The sequence below is a fragment of the Aotus nancymaae genome, unplaced genomic scaffold, assembly GCF_030222135.1.
Source record: "Aotus nancymaae isolate 86718 unplaced genomic scaffold, 86718_ANA_hifiasm-v0.15.2.pri h1tg000067l, whole genome shotgun sequence".
In the NCBI taxonomy this organism is placed as follows: Eukaryota; Metazoa; Chordata; class Mammalia; order Primates; family Aotidae; genus Aotus; species Aotus nancymaae.
Window position 1 is genome coordinate 22,390,535 of NW_026988482.1, and position 13,706 is coordinate 22,404,240.

The 13,706-nt window shown below is 45.9% G+C and overlaps 1 pseudogene; it reads right to left on the bottom strand.

Annotated features, from left to right (window-relative positions):
• Window positions 1-11,338: 11,338 nt before the first annotated feature.
• Window positions 11,339-12,528, bottom strand: LOC105731891 (serine/threonine-protein kinase VRK1-like; annotated as a pseudogene).
• Between the last annotated feature and the right edge of the window lie 1,178 nt (window positions 12,529-13,706).

Below are 13,706 nucleotides of genomic sequence, written 5' to 3' on the forward strand. Positions count from 1 at the left end.
GTGAGGGAGAAATGAGGATATACATAAATACCCCTGTGTCAAAAACATGCTTCTTTTTTTTTTTTTTTAAAGATGGGGTTTCACCATGATGGCCAGGCTGGTCTTGAACTCCTGACCTCAGGTCTCCCAAAGTGCTAGGATTACAGGCGTAATCCTAGGTCACCCACCTTGGCCTCCCAAAGTGCTAGGATTACAGGTGTGAGCCACCGTGCCTGGCCCAAAACATACTTCTTTATTACTGTGTAATGACTCTGTCTTCCCTGGGCCAGGCCCGCAGCCTGCCTACATTTGCAGGCAGACACAGTGGCATGTGAGGACAGCAGTTTGTCCTCATGATTTTTCTTCACTCCCCTGCTGGCAGGACGCAGTGGAAGGGAAACTTTATGGCACTGATGCTGCTATTTTGAAACCTGGAGAAGGGGGAGGTGCAAGGGACTATCACCTGTGGTATAAGGTGCAGCTTGTGTTGGTGTTTGTGTCCATCAAATTAATATATTTCAAAACATTGCCTCCTTCTGCCTTACAGGTCAATAGGGCTGAAGGGAGCCTCATTCTTTGTCAGAATTGCACTACTTTTTCTACTTCATGGCTGGCCCTTCAGAACCACTGATAGGCTGCTGGCCACCTGCTCCACCTGTGTCATCTGGGACTTCATCTACCTCCTGAAGCTGTCTGTCCTCCGGGACCTCATCTACCTCCTCCAGCTGTCTGTCCTCCGGGACCTCATCTACCTCCTCCAGCTGTCTGTCCTCTGGGACCTCAATCACCTCCTGTAGCTTCTGTCCACTGGGACCTCAATCACCTCCTCCAGCTGTCTGTCCTCTGGGACCTCAATCACCTCCTGCAGCTGTCTGTCCTCTGGGACCTCAGTCACCTCCTATAGCTTCTGTCCACTGGGACCTGAATCACCTCCTGCAGCTGTCTGTCCTCCGGGACCTCAATCACCTCCTGTAGCTTCTGTCCACTGGGACCTCAATCATGTCCTGTAGCTGTCTGTCCTCCGGGACCTCAATCACCTCCTGTAGCTGTCTGTCCTCCGGGACCTCAATCACCTCCTGTAGCTTCTGTCCACTGGGACCTCAATTACCTCCTGCAGCTGTCCGTCCTCTGGGACCTCAATCACCTCCTGAAGCTGTCTGTCCTCTGGGACCTCAATCACCTCCTGAAGCTATCTGTCCTCTGGGACCTCAATCACCTCCTCCAGCTATCTGTCCTCCGGGACCACAATCATGTCCTGAAGCTGTCTGTCTTCTAGGACACATCCAACTCCTGCAGCTGTCTGTCTGCCAGGACCTCATCCACCTCCTGCAGCTGTCTGTACTCCGGGACCGCATCCACCTCCTGCAGTTGTCTGTCCGCCAGGACCTCATCCACCTCCTGCAGCTGTCTGTCCCCTGGGACCTTATCCAAATCCTGCAGCCATCTGGCCTCCAGGACCTCAATCACATTTTGCAATGGTCTGTCTTCTGGGACCTCAATCATGTGTTGCAGCTGTCTGTCCTCCAGGACCTTAATCACCCTGATGAGAACAAATATTAATGTGTGTAATAAATTATATATTGTTTACTAAGAGATGATGGCAAGAAACACTGTGAAGTCCCCGGGCAGAAAACTGCTTAGGGTGTTATAGAATAGTAAGCAATATGTACCAGTATGCACTAGTTAAACCAGTTTTTAAAATGCAGAATACATAACCCTGCCCCCATTTCTCCAATTAAAAAATGCTTTCTAGTTTATTTTTAGTTAGTAGTGAACAGGCACTAGCTGCTTGCCTAGTTTATCTTTATTCTATAAAAAAACACGGAACACTTGCTCATTAAAAATAATCACTTGTTCACAAAAAACAAATATGTGAGTCAGAGTCTGCTCTGGGCTTTCAGCTGGGAAATGTTGTCAGTCCCCTACTGCCCCACTCTAATTTTCACTTTTGCACTCTATTTTTGTTTCTGTTTCTTAATTCCTTCAGCGCTACCTATGTTAAAATCTCCACAACCACGCTAGTCTCAACATCATCCCCTGCGGCTGTCTGTCCTCTGGGACCGCATTCACCTCCTGCAGCTGTCTGCCAGGACCTCAATCACCTTTTGCAACTGTCTGTCCTCTGGGACCTCAATCACCTTTTGCAGGTGTCTATCCTCTGGGACCTCATCCACCTAGTGCCAGTGTCTGTCCTCCGGGCCCTCATCCATTTCCTGTAGCTGTCTGTCCTCTGGGACCTCAATCACCTCCTAAAGCTCTCAGTCCTCCGAGACCTCATCCACTTTCTGCAGCTCTCTGTCCTCTGGGGCCTCATCCACCTTCTTCTGCCTCTACTTAGTAGCCTTTGCAACCTCAGCCACCTCCTCCACCCATTTGGCCTCTAGGACCTCGACCACTGCCTCCACATGCACCACTTGGTATGTTTATCTGAATGGTATGAACGGACTTGTAAAATGAATTCATCTTTCCTTTGAGTTAATCGAAATGTCATATATGGTACCGCAGGGCTTTGCAGAATAAGGGTAACACTGGCTGAGGATGTGGTCACTTTTCTTGGGTTTCTGAGGGTACACAGTCGGTCACATTATTTCCTCATTATGACCTTGGCAGTAGGTATCTCTTGTAGATGAGGAAAGAGACTTTTTTATTTTGTGGGGGAAAGAGTTGCTCTGCCACCCAGGCTAGAGTGCAGTGGCGCAATCCTGGCTCACTGCAACCTTTCCCTCCAGGGCTCAGGTGATCCTCCCATCTCAACCTTCAGAGTAGCTGGGACTACAGATGTGCACTACCATGCTTGGCTAATTTTCTTTTTATTTTTGTAGAGATTGTGTTTCACCATGTTGCTCAGGCTGGTCTCGAACTCCTGGACTCACGCCATCTGCCCATTTTTGCGTCACGAAGTGCTGAGATTACAGGCATGAGCCACTGTGCCCAGCCAGAGATTATTATAGAAGCCAGTAGTACCAGTTTCGCAGGCATGTATGGAACCTGGGCCATATGGCCAGCTCTGCGAAGAATAAGACCTGTCCCTGACTTGCTGGGCATCCTGTGTTCTGCAGCAGAGAGATCCACACTGAAGCACACAGAGCTTCTGACCACCCCTAGTGGAAATACAAGTGAAGGGAACCAGGGTGCAGAAGGAGGAGACAGAATCTCCTGGAAATAAACAGGAGGCTGTGGAAGAGAAGGATGAAGCAGGGAGGTATCACATGGAAGTTTGTTGAATTCAGGTGGAGCTGGAAGGTCGCTCCTGGCTGGGCAAGCAGTGTGAGCAGGAGTGTGGAGACTGCATGAGGGCCACACAGAGCCACCGTGGGAGAGCTCAGATGGCACAGTGCGCACCGGGAATTATCCTCCCCAGCACTTCCTTGTTGCCCTACAGCCTTTAGTCCATTATCTGTAGGAAAGACGATTCTTTCCCTGGATGTGTGAAGGCTCTGGATCAGGGTGAATGAATGCCTAGAGGTTTGGGAAATTTAACTTGGTTTTGTCAGGGGACCCTATCTCCCTGAGTTTTTAGAGGAGACTAACAATAAGGATGGGTCTGGTTCAGTGGAGCTGCAGCCTTGGCTTTCAGAATGAGGCCCACTCTGGTGGAGAACTCAAGGCCAATCCTGAGCTGCTCTGACATCATCTCATCCCCAGCACCCTCTCCTTCCCCGCGACTCCCAGCTTTGCAGCTCCCAACCTTGGCATGTAAAATCCTCCCCCTTCCCTGTGTCCCTGATGCCTGAGCCCAGACACCAACTCTCAGTGGGGCTCAGAGCCCTGGCTTTCTTATAAATAAGCCAGGAATTATGTGCTTATGAGGTCATTGTGAGGACAAAGAGACCAAGCCCATAAACAAAGCATCTTGCAAAATAGCTGGTAGGTGGTAGAACCTCACCCCTCTTGCTGGTTAAGTGAAAATATTCCCACTTAGAAGATCAACAAAAGATGTTCATTGAAGTTCATTAAATAAACCTTAGTGTGTAACAGCTCGGGCCCCAGGATTTCCGATCTCTGTTTCAAAAGATAAGGGAAAGCCCCTGTCTCCAAGATTAAAATTCAGATCCTTACCAGAGGAAGAAATTACAGAAATGCATTCCCAGTTAAACTCTGAGATCTATATCTACGATCTGTAGATAATTATTCTCCATGACATAGAGACACAGATGCAGCCACACACAGAAGTATTCTGTAGGGGCACAGATATTTTATAGAAGACAAAATGTATATTGGGCAAAAGAAGATCACATGAAAATAAACTAAAATCTTTTCAGCTTCCAGGACAATTGGAAGACTCCCCTGAGCTGTGATGTCATGGAAAAGCATCCAACATGTTTTATACTCCCTGCCCAGTGCCGCCTCCTCTCCCTCTCATTTCCATAGTGTTTCCCTTAATAAACATTCACAGTCCTATCTGTCTGGGCGTCTGCTTCCTGGAGGGCCACCTCACACCCCAGGGTGTCCCAGGTGTGACTCATTATACACTGTTCAAATTCAGGTAGATACTGCCTTGCTGGCCACAGAAGCAGGGATACCCTTGGGTAGTGTTGACTGGGAGGGGCCTAAGGGGGACTGCTGGGGTGGGGGAACATCCTGTATCATGCTGTGGGTGGAGGTTGTGCTCATGCATTCTAGAAATAGTCACTGTGTGCGTAGTGGCTGCCAGTGGTGCCTTGTGAGCAGACAGACGGGCCAACTTTTCATGATAGGGAATAGAAGGGGGCCCAGCAACAGCTGTAGAGACAGTGAGGAGGCCCCGAAGAGGCTCAGCGTTTCTCAGAGCCCCTTTCCCACTGAGCCAGCTGTTCCCAGGAGCACCAACTCCAGGCGGCTCTGAGGGAAGCTGAGCTGGGAGCAGACATTTCTCAGTAAGTCCTGTGCCCCCTACCACCTTTCTGTAATTTTTCAATTATAGCACCTGTACACTTGTAACCTGCACCTGTGCCACCCTCCAGGCCAAGGTAGAGTGCATCAACCGGTGCCAAAAACCACCTGCCCTGGCTCCATGCTTCACTGCCACCAATGGCCATGAGCATGGCCATCAGTTTACACCTCTTTGTGGTACAGTGAAGATGAATCTTGACAGTGACCGGTTTTTTCAGAATGGGAATCAGCAGAAGCTACAGAGACCTCTTTCTGGGCATCAGAAGACCCACCAGGAGGCCCCTCTGGGAGCTGCCATCTCTTCCAAAGGATGGCCTCAAGCCTCCTGCCTTGGCCAGTCTGACAAGCCTCCTGAGACAGAGGCATTCTCAACAAAAAGTGTCTGCAAGCCTCCAGCCTCCACTTGAATGAAGGCAGTTACCCCAGTGAGTTATTTCCTCTGAGCTTGAATAACAAACTGAAGGAAAAGGTCCTTAGCACAATGTTGACGACCTGCCTTGCCTGACTGCTGGAGCTCGAGGCTCCCAGTCACAAGTGTTTCATACTCATTATTCAACTGTAGCTTAATATTTGTTATGAACAATTTTTCCTTGTTGGATACATTTTGAAATTTTTCATCTAAGGGATTACTGAAAATGTCTAGTCCCATGAATATCAAGAATATGGTAAATATATGGGAGAGAGTACCCATATGTAAATTCTGAAATAATTATGGAATTTATGTATTTGAGGAAAATCTCATAGCTATAATTAGGTAGAATTTACAGGGAGGCAAGTATCTTAATGCAAACACAATAAAAAAACAGACAAGCAGAGTATAGTTGTGGTGTGCACCAGAAAAGTTAGGGTGGAGATGAAAGGGTGCTGGGGAGTGTGGTTGAGGATTGTAATTTAAGTGGTTCCAAGAAGGACTCACTGAGAATTATGAGGTTTTAGTAATTATAAGATGGAGAGCAACTGAATAGTTATACAAAGAGCAAACAAAGGCTGGGTGCAGTAGCTCACGCCTGTAACCCCAACACTTTGGGAAGACGAAGCAGGTGGATCACTTGAGGTCAGGAGCTCTAGATCAGCCTGGCCAACATGGTGATACCCGTCTCTACTAAAAATACAAAAAATTAGTTGGGCATGGTGGCAGGTGCCTGTAATCCCAGCTTACCCGGGAGGCTGAGGCAGGAGAACTGCTTGACCCTGGGAGGCAGAGGCTGCAGTGAGCTGAAATTGCACCATTGCACTCCAGCCTGGGTGACACAGTGAGATTCTGTCAAAAAAAAAGCAAACACAAAGATGTAAATGTAATTTGTTGTAAGATTAAATTTGACTTCCATTTAGTTCCTACTAAATGAAGTATTAGGTTGGTGCAAAAGTAATTACAATTTTTGCCATTACTTTTACTTGCAAAACTGCAATTACTTTTGCATCAACCTAATATGAATTCATCTACTCCAGTAACTGACATATTCTTAGCATTACTCTTATCTCAGTTAACTTCTTTAGATAAATTGCCTTAACACCCACATTAGGATATTATTTGTATCTCTACTTCATCTGATTCTCAATAATAAAATAGATAACCTGTTATCATTACTCCTACTTTACAGATGGGAAGAGTGAAGCCCAGAGAATCTGAGTGATTTGTCAAAGGTGTCTGTTTATTTATGTTTCATTTTTATTTTTTGAGACGGAGTCTCTGTCACCCAGGCTGGAGTGCAGTGGCCTGATCTCAGCTCACCACAGCCTTCACACCTCATGAGTTCAAGCGATTCTTCTGCCCCAGCCTCCCGAGTAGTTGGGTTACAGGCACGTACCACCATGCCCAGCTAATTTTTGTATTTTTAGTAGAAACAGGGTTTCACCATGTTGGCAAGGCTGGTCTCGAACTCCTGCGCTGCCCTGGCCTCCCAAAGTGCTGGGATTATAGGGGTGAACCACCTCACCTAGCCAAAGGTGCCTGTTTAACTATGAAGATTCATTTCAGGCCCGTCCTCAATTCCACCTTCCTCTCTATTTAATGTCCCATCTATTTTGTCACATTCAGCCATAGTTCCAGAACTGTCTACATCTTCAATTCCCATCACATGGATAATTTGATGTTCCCTGGGCCAGGCTTTTTTTCTGTGGTTCTTCTGAGATGCCTCTTGTCACAATCAGCACTTACACCCGTATCACTACACCCAGTGATCACTTTCTTGTCCTCAGCTTATGAGGTCCCCAGAAGCTTTCAGCACAGTTGCCAGCTCTCCCCTGATGATATGGTTGGATTTGTGTCTCCGTCCAAATCCCATGTTGAATTACAATCCCCAGTGTTGGAGGAGGGGCCTCTTAGGAAGTGACTGGATCATGGGAGTGGATTTCCCCTTTGTTGTTCTTGTGATAGTGAGTTCTCACAAGATCTGGTTGTTTGAAAGTGTGTGGCTCCTCCCGCTTCACTCTCTCTTCCTCATTTTCTGGCCATGTGAGACTTGCCTGTTTCCCCTTTGCCTTCTGCCATGGTTGTAAGTTTCCTGAGGCTTCTCCAGCCGTTTCCTTCACAGCCTGTGGAACTGAGTCAATTAAACCTCTTTTCTTTATAAATTACCCAGTCTCGGGCCGGGTATGGTGGCTCATGCCTGTAATCCAAGCACTTTGGAGGCCAAGGCGGGCGGATAACCTAAGGTCGGGAGTTCAAGACCAGCCTGACCAACGTGGTGAAACTCCGTCTTTAAAAAAAAAAAAAAAGAAAAATAAATAAATAAATAAATAAATAAATAACCCAGTCTCAGGTAGTTCTTTATAGCAATGCAAGAATGGACTAACAACACATCTGAATACTTTCTTTTAAAAAATATTATTTTTAGAGACAGGGTTTGGCTATGTTGCCCAGGCCAGTCTCAAACTCTTGGCCTCAAATGACTCACCCACTTCAGCCTTGCAAAGTGCTGGGATTACAGGAATGAGTCACCATACTCAACCCACTTCCTTTTTTTTTTTTATTTTGAGATGAAGTCTTGCTCTGTTGCCAGGCTGGAGTGCAGTGGCACAATCTCAGCTCACTGCAACTTCCATCTCCTTGGTTCAAGTAATTCTCCTGCCTCAGCCTGCTGAGTAGCTGGGATTACAGGCACATGACACCAAACCCAGCTAATTTTTGTATTTTCAGTAGAGACGGGGTTTCACCATGTTGCCCAGGATGGTCTCAATCTCCAGACCTCATGATCCACTTGCCTCAGCCTTCCTAAGTGCTGGGATTACAGACATGAGCCACTGCGCCTGGCCACCCAGACCACTTTCTAGAATTATAATTAGTATTTACAAAACTTTCTTTCCTCTTACATCACTTATCACTGTTGTGCTCTCCTTTCTTAGTTTTTCTTTCTCTGGTTGTCCTACAAACGTTAAAGTCCCCAGGACTAGGCTCTAAGCCTGACTTTCCTGCACCACCACACACACATGCTCAATGATGTAATTCTTCACCATGGTTTTATACTGTCCATTAACTGTCACTTCCAAATCTCCCTGGAACTCAACTTGATAACCACAACTGTCCACTTTATACCTCCACTTCAATGTCCACAAGACATCTCAAAATGGACAAGTCCAAGACAAAAACATTTTTCCTTGATGTGTGGTTCTTTCTGGTTATCAGAGAGACTCAGTAAATAGCATCCACCCTCATTCAGTTACTTAAGCCCGTAATTTTAATGTATCCTTAATTATTCCTATTGTTTCTCAATTCTCTATTTCTTTTTAATTGAGACAGAGTCTCCCTCTGTCACCCAGGCTGGAGTGCAGTGGTGTGATCTCAGCTCACGGCAACGTCTGCCTCCTGGCTTCAAGCAATTCTTGTGCCTCAGCCTCCTAAGTAGCTGGGACTACAGGTGCGTGCCACCACCCCTGGCTAATTTTTGTATTTTTTAAAAATTTATTTATTTAATTTTTTTTTAAGAGACGGGATTTTACCATGTTGGCCAGGCTGGTCTTGAACTCCTGACCTTGTGATCCAACCACCTCAGCCTCCCAAAGTGTTGGGATTACAGGCGTGAGCCACTGCACCCTAATTTTTGTATTATTAGTAGAGATGGGGTTTCACCATATTGGCCAGACTGGTCTTGAACTCCTGACCTCACGATCCGCCCGCTTTGGCCTCCCAAAGTGCTGGGATTACAGGTGTAAGCCACCACACCCAGGGAATATACATCTTTGCTACTATGACATCACATTGTCTTAAATAAAATGACCATAGATTTCTTATTCACCTCTGTGTTCCCCACACTTAGATTCTGGGACATCCTGGGAAATGGGAAAAATAAATATAAAGTTACTCCTTGATACGGTTTAGTTCTGTGTCCCCACCCAAATCTTCTCTTGAATTATAATCCCCATGTGTTGGGGGAGGGGCCTAATGGGAAGTGATTGAATTCATGGGGGTGGGGTGGACATCCCCCTTGCTGTTCTCATGACAGTGAGTGAGTTCCCACCAGATCTGGTTGTTTGAAAGTGTGGCACTGACCCTTTTGCTCTTTTTCTCCTGCAGCCAGGTAAGATTTGCATTGCTTCCCCTTCACCTTTCGTCATGACTGTAAGTTTCCTGAGGTATCCCCAGCCTTGTGGAACTGTGAGTCAATTAAACCTCTTTTGTTTATAAATTACCCAGTCTCAGGTATTTCTTTACAGCAATGCAAGAACAGCCTAATACAGGCTCAATCCACTTCCAAGTGTTTACTGTGCAAAATGCTGGCCAGGTGCTATGCATGACAAAAGAGCACAACAGGTCCTGGCTACAGGGAGCTTCCAGTCTAGTGACAAAATGATTAATTGCCTATAATTGGGACAATCCCCTTTCTCATTCCTAAGAGGTGATGTGGCCGGGGCAGGACCTCCAGACCTCCAGCAACTGTGACTGGCACTCTCCCCGCGATCAGCAAGTGCTACCTTGTCCTTTCCCTAGCGTTGTACAGTTTACGAAATCAACGAACTAACACGTTGATTTCATCTTCCCAGCAACCTGGGGAGGCAAAAATGCTCATCTCACCCCTCCAAAAAACCCCAGAAGATCAGAGGAGAGATGGGGAAAAGAAAAGGCGTGGCTACGAGCTATGGTGGGGAAGGCGGGTGGCATCCTGCAGCCTGAGCTGGAAACCGTTACCCGCTCAGCAGAGACCCAGGCTGGAGTGCAGTGGCACCATCTCAGCTCACTGCAACCTCCGTCTCCTGGGTTCAGGTGATTCTCCTACCTCAACCTCCCTAGTAGCTGGGACTACAGGCGAGTGCCACCACGCCTGGCTAATTTTTGTAATTTTAGTAGGGACGGGGTTTCACCATATTGGCCAGGCTGGTCTCAAACTCCTGACCTTGTGATCTACCTGCCTTGTCCTCCCAAAGTGCTGGAATTACAGGCGTGAGCCACCACGCCTGGCCCCAGCGTGGAATCCTAACAACAACAACAAAAAAGGACATCATTATCACTAATCATTTAATCATTAGGGAAATGCAAATCAAAAGTACCGTGAGAGCCAGGGCATGGTGGGTGGCTCCTACATATAGTAGTAGTAGTAGTAGTAGTAGTAGTCGTCCCAGCTACTCTAGAGGCTAACGTGGGAGGATTCCGTGAGGCCAGAAGTTAGCAGAAGTTAGAGACCAGACTTGGCAACATAGCAAGGTCTCATCTCTACAAATTTTTTTTTTTAATTAGGCCTGGTAGCTCACGCCTATAATCCTAGCACTTTGGGAGGCCGAGCCTGGGGGATCATTTGAGGTCAGGAGCTTGAGACCAGCTTGGCCAACATAGTAAAACCCTGTCTCTACTAAGAATACAAAAATTAGTGGAGGTTTCAGTTAGCTGATATTGTGCCAATGCACTCCAGCCTGGGTGACAGAGACTCGATCTCAAAAAATTAAAATAATAATAATAATAATAAATAATTAGCATAAGACCAGGCCTAGTGGCTCATGCCTATAATCCCAGCACTTTGGGAGGCTAGGACAGGCAGATTGCTTGAGCCCAGGAGTTCAAAACCAGCCTGAAAAACACAGTGAGACCCCATCTCTAGAAAAAATTAAAAGGAAATTAGCTGAGTGTGGTAGTGTGTGCCTGTAGTCCCAGCTACTTGGGAGGCTGAGGTAGATTGCTCAAGGCTGCAGTAAGCCAAGATTGTACCATTGCACTCTATCCTGGGCAACAGAGTGGAACCTTACTTTTTGGTTCTAGTCTAATCCATATATATTGAATCTTAGATATAGTTTCAGGATAATTGATATATTTTTAATATAAAATATTGATTCTTCCTATATTCATTCTTGTTTTGATAGCAATGGATTAATTCTACTTTTTTTAATTGTATAAAATATTTATTTTTTATTAAAAAGTTTATATTTTCTGAACATATGGGTATTTAATTATTACTTCCACCTTGCAAGACTCACATGAAAATAAAACACTTCAAATAAAAAAGAAGAAAAAATCAAAAGAAAACAAAAAAAAAAGAAAAGCTGGTTCACAGCATCTGAATTACTTCTGGGCTCTCTTTCTGGTTCTTGTACAGGTGGGTCTGTGTGGGCTCCTCTGTCTGTGTACTTGAGCATTCCATATCTTCAACACCAGATTCCTTGCTTTCTTCAATTTCTTTATTTCACTTTGTTACTGTTTTTGCTTTCAAACTTCCATTCTCCACAACACTGAGGTCCAATTTGCCATCATCCTTACTTCCTGTAGCTTTTAGTCCTTGCAAAGGAATATCGCATATATTTTGTTAAAGAGTGTTTTCAGTGTAGGCTAGGAATTTCACTGTTTCCATGTATTTGGCAATTTCACCTGGTTTGTTTTTCTCAGGAAAACATTTGTCCATCAAACTTGCAATATTTTCTCTATATCTAATTTTGGAATCTGTAACATATTTAGGATCTTTCCGATTATCCTCCCAAGGAAGATGGCCAGTAAGCCATTGGATCATGCAATAACCAAGTATTTCCAAATCACCACGTCTTGATGGGAACACGCCATTGTGTGCATCGATGCTTGTGAATTCAATAGTGCCATGTGACATCTTTTGGGGTCTTGTTTGTATTCTTTATTAACTCCTTCTGGGCAGTACCGATAAGCAAGGCCATAATCTACCAAGTACACCCAGTCAGTATTCTTGTAGCTCAGAAGAAGATTTGAGGCCTTGATACCTCCATGCACATACTCATGCTTGTGAATATATTCCAGAATATCCAGACTTCTTAAGCTTAGCTGCAGGATAGTTTTCGAGAAAACCTTTTGGCATTTGCCTCATATATTTTCTGAAGCTCACTCCCAAAGTGATCCATTATCATAAACCTGTAACTTTTTCCATTTTTGTCATGTAGACCAGACCCCCAATACTTAGGAACACCCAGGTACTTCAGCTTATGGGTACGAATCCATTTCTGAATTTGCTCTGGTTTTGCAGCTTGTTGGTAAAACTTTAATTCAGTACAAAGAGGTCCATTGTCACTAGGTTCCACTTTTACAACACAAGGTGCATCACTTCCAACTGACCCTGAAGAATTCGTGTCAGCAAGATACATACATACGAAGCCTACTTGGCCAATGGGTAACCCTACTTTCCATTCCTTTTTTGCCATGTCAGTTATTATCTTCCCAACTGCAAATTGTTCTGCAGAATGTCTCTTTGCAGGGCCCTGTCTTCCAGCTTGAGCTGCTTTTACACGAGGCATTTTCACCCAAGCCACAGACGTGTTGTCTTCTGCCCAGTACGAACTTCCCACTGCTTTCGCCCGTATTGATTGTACTTCTTTTCCCATTAGAAAGATGCCCTCATTGGCCAGACGTGGTGGCTCATGCCTGTAATCCTAGCATGTTGGGAGACGAAGGTGGGTGGGTTACTTGAGGACAGGAGTTCAAGACCAGCCTGGCCAACCTGGTGAAACCCCGTCTCTACTAAAAATACAAAAGTTAGCCAGGTGTGGTGGTGCATGCCTGTAGTCCCAGCTACTCAGGTGACTGAGGTAGGAGGATGGCTTAAGCCTAGGAGACAGGGGTTGCAGTGAGCCAAGATTGTGCCATTGCACTCCAGCCTGGGTGAGAGACCAAGACTCTACCTCAAAAAACAAACAAGCAACAACAACAACAACAACAACAACAACAGAAAAGCACGATGCCCTCGTGAACATACTAAACAGTGTCACTTGGTGCACATATATACAGGAATTTCTCTAGTATCTTGAGTGGAATTGTTGGGTTATAGGCAGAGGTGAATTTATCACGAAGCTAATAAGCTAATCTACTGTCCATAATGTTATATTCCTTTTGTCAAAGAGAACTCCCCTCCAATTGTATAAGTTCAGGTCCTGGAATACCTGGATTTGCCCCCGTCATTGTTTATGCCCATGTTGAACAGGATAGTGCAACTGTGGAAAATTCAAACAGCTTCTGTGCAGGAAATTGGGGAGAATGGTGTTGGAAGGACTGGAGGAACAAAAGGGTGAAGGGGATTTTACACAGCAGTTAGGAAGCTCGCACCTCCCCTGGCTTGGAGTGCTCTCCTCTGTATTGAAGGGGGCTAGAAGCCTGTAAACTAAATCTTCCAGACTGCTTTTCCAGTGGGCTTCCAGTGCAGCTCTGTCAGGGAGACACTGGCAGGAGACTGGAAGGCAGGAAGAAGGAATTTTTCTCCTCCCTGGCAGGGTCAGCATCAGTAGTGGGTGAATTTGGGCTGTAGCAGGCAGCGACAGTCTCAGCAGAGGCAGCAGGGGTGAGCGCAGGTGCCTGGGTTCCAACAGCCAGGAGGGCAGCCACGCCTCCCATGGCCCTGCAGTTCCCATAGCTCCCTCTGTCCACAGTCATCTCACACCCTCGGTTCACCAGAGTCCTTCAGCTCTGTTTTGATCTACAG